The following is a 3,529-nucleotide window of genomic DNA, read 5'->3' on the forward strand; positions in this document are numbered from 1 at the left end:
AAACACAGTTCTTTTATCGGAGTTTTGCACGAATGGAAACAAAATCTATCTACATGTTCTTGTCATGGCCTTTTCAGCTGAGAGGGGCCAGCACTGTCTGTGTTCAGGGAGATGAGACCACAAGAGCAGTTGGTGAGACACCTTGTGGCCGTAAAGTGCTACTCAGCACTTCTGAGGCCAAATGTCCCAATCAATATCCCTCAGGGAGCTTAATGATGTAGGATCCAGGCAGTATTGAGCTGCTGCTTTGACACAGGCAAAATGTTACAAGCTCGACCGTCTGTCCTCCCTCACAGAGTCACTCTGAATAAACATCAGGCCACTGAGGGGGCTTGTAGAGTGTCTTTGCTTCTCATTAGCTCTGACAAGGCCGGCGTGGCAATCTACCAGCAAGATGCAGTCTGGGAAAATGACTTGGAGTGCAGGTTGGACAAGATGAGACGCATAATGCGGAGGTTCCAACAATGGGGCCCAGAAGAAAACTCTCAGACTGTGTTCCAGCAGCTAAAGAGGGTTTGAAAAAGTATCCATCAGAGGAAATGGCTGTAGTTAAAGGAGCACATGAGTAGGACACAGGAACAGAGACGCACTGCGTTGGACACCTGGTGTAGTCTGGACGCTTCCTGTATTGCCTAAGTAGGTTAGCGAAAGCGTAATGTTGCTCAGCGGTGTAATTCAGCCCAGATAAAGTACTGTTCCACCGATCTGCCAGGCAGCAAGTCTGCGGATGTGTGCCAGCTACAAACACACACATTGTCGTCTCCATTCAAACTGGGCAAACTCTGGGATTTACAGCAAATCTAGAGAAAGGAATAATGAGAAATCCCACACATGCTGTCAGTGCATGTGTAGCAAGAAATATTAATGCCCTCAGGTTTGGTGACTGGTGAGTTGTTGTGCTCATCACTCAAAGTGTTCAGTCTTGGCTACACAAAGGTAAATGTTATTCTCTGTGGTGCGTCCTTGAGCAGGATGCTGAATCACTTCCACTGCTGTGTGCATCTGAAGATATTTGTTACAAGCAATCTTGTTGTGATGCCACAAAAATGATCCTGCAGCCACACGAGAGGCCCCAGAACGTCGAGTTGAGAGCCACCGTGCTGATTCTAACAGGAGGCTGAGAAATGAGGCCCATTAGTTACCAAAGAGTCTGTGCCTGCGCGTTCCCCTCTGCATCAGATTCATTCATTTTCTCCTGAGTGCTGCAGGGCTCAGGGGGCAGCAGGTGCAGTTTATACAAAATGTGCACTGGAAATGATCAGTTTAGCTTGAAATACTAAGCACATATGCCACAGCCTTCTTCAGATGTTAAACTGAAATACTGAGTTTGGAAGAAACTCTGTTCACTTCACAGCGAGCTCTGTACAAACAATCAATTCTGCTTGGCAAGTTGACAGAAAGTGAGAGATTAGAAAACTGAAGTCAGTGCATTCTGGCTCTTTACCAATTCAATCTGGTCCTTGATTCATTTTCTTTCTTTTTTTTTTATTGTATTTTCCCCCCCCGTTTCATTTGCCCTCATGTTGACTGATCTTGCACAGTCATCTCTACTTTACTCAGGCATCACAGTAATGAGTTTACCGGTTTAGCCACTCATCCACTGCAGAAGCCTCTCTGAGCACAAAACTCTCCAGCACGCTCATGCTGATGTACGGGCAACGCAGGACAATACACCCACCTGCTGGCAGGTGCAGCAGACTGTGGTGAATTATCAGCAGCGTGAGAGTGAGTGTAATCTGTCAGTGAGTATTCACTCACATAAGTGCTTTTGTGAATATGTGACGTGCCGTTGGCCTCTGTGCCGAGAACAAGGCGGCTCAGTTTAAAATATTTTAGTCACTTTGGTGTCCCTCGAGGTCTGAGTGTAGTCCAGAGATAAAATACACAAACGCACACACACGTTCCCTTCTCACTGCAGTGACTTCGACTCGAAAAGGTCAGTTAAATCTCAAAACAATGTATTTTCTAATTTAGCCCAGCTGGTATCAAACAGAGGAGATAAATGTAGCTTCATTTATCAGCTTCTGAAGCTTAGTTACAGTGGAGGTCGGGCAAAATACAGAGCAGTTTGTAACTGTAGACACACAAAGACTTGGTAATGAGAAAATAAGGGCCAATATAAGTATTAAAATTAAAAAAAGGCGCAAATCCTTTATCCAAAAAGTCCAACGAAGGTTCTTGAAGGCATCTGTCAAACATTTTACCAATCATGTTCACAGGTCAATCTATTTTATTTAATCTTACTGTGCTTTTAAAGCAGGACTAAGAGGTGCTGAGATCTGCCTCCTACATCTGCCCATACATCAGGAATCAGGGAATTTGTGAACCAAACCAAACAATGGATGACATCCACGACTTTTCCCCGAGCTGTTCTTCACGCTACACTGTCATAAAAAAAAAAGCTCCTATTTCCATTCTGTACGTGTGGACTCCTGAGAACGAGCTTTACGTCTCTTCTTCACCACAGTCTCAGATGTTCACACTCTCAGCACAGAGCTGACATTCACATTTCTTTTAAAATGTGGCGAATCCCACTTAAGCTCAATGTGGCACCACTGAAGCCAACTTCACAGGACTGATATATTAACAAAGATTTTATTTTTTTTTTAAGCTCCACAGCACAGGACATTACTGCTCCTTCCTTGTCAGTGCCTCAGTGTGCAGCTGGGTCCAGCAGGGGGCAGTGTCGGTCTTCGGAGGGGGAGGAGATGACTCAACAGTGCTGATCTGTCCTGGCACGTGGCAGCAGCGTCATTCAATGATCTCATTCACAAAACCATTAATTCCTTTTTTTTTTTTTTTTTTAAAGCTGGGGGGGGGGGGGTTCATGGAGTATCAACTGGATTCAAGGCAATAAACCCCATAAAGACGACGCAGTCACCTCTAACTGCTTAATGTGATGGACTGTTTTATCAGGACACGCAACATTTATTGTTTCTCCATTAAAGAGTCATGTTGGCACTAAATCAGGGGGCGTAATGTGCAGAGGATTTATGCTGCTCTCCCCACAGCGATGGGAAAAAAAGGGCCCTCAGTCATTATCTCTCAATGTATGTAAATATAAATCATAAAAAAAAACAACCCATAATATATCTTTTCCAAACATGCAGTCCTGTAATTAGAAGTTAAAGCTCCTCATCGGTCTGAACTCCTGCGGCCTCAGGCAGAGCAGTTTGACACCCCATTCAAGACTCAAGTAATGAAATTAACCCCCCCCGGAGTGTGCTTCATCCACTGTGGAGTTTGTTTCCTGGATGACTCCAAACACCTGAGCTGCAGGAGCTGATCTGACTTGATCGGAGCACAGAAACAAACAAAAACAAGATGCCGCTTTGATCGATGTAATCAGGCCGAGAATTGAATAATAAACGTTATAATGAACAGAAATATACAGGACTGCTGTATTTCCCATCAGGTGATGTGACTCGGACTCGGTTATTAGGAAGGCGTGGTCTGTAATTAAAGTACGGGAGTTTGCTGGGAGGGCTTTGCTGTTTTTTTTTTTGGAGCAGTCTCACAGACCGTCGTT

Source organism: Echeneis naucrates, chromosome 8 (assembly GCF_900963305.1).
Source record: "Echeneis naucrates chromosome 8, fEcheNa1.1, whole genome shotgun sequence".
NCBI classification, from domain to species: domain Eukaryota; kingdom Metazoa; phylum Chordata; class Actinopteri; order Carangiformes; family Echeneidae; genus Echeneis; species Echeneis naucrates.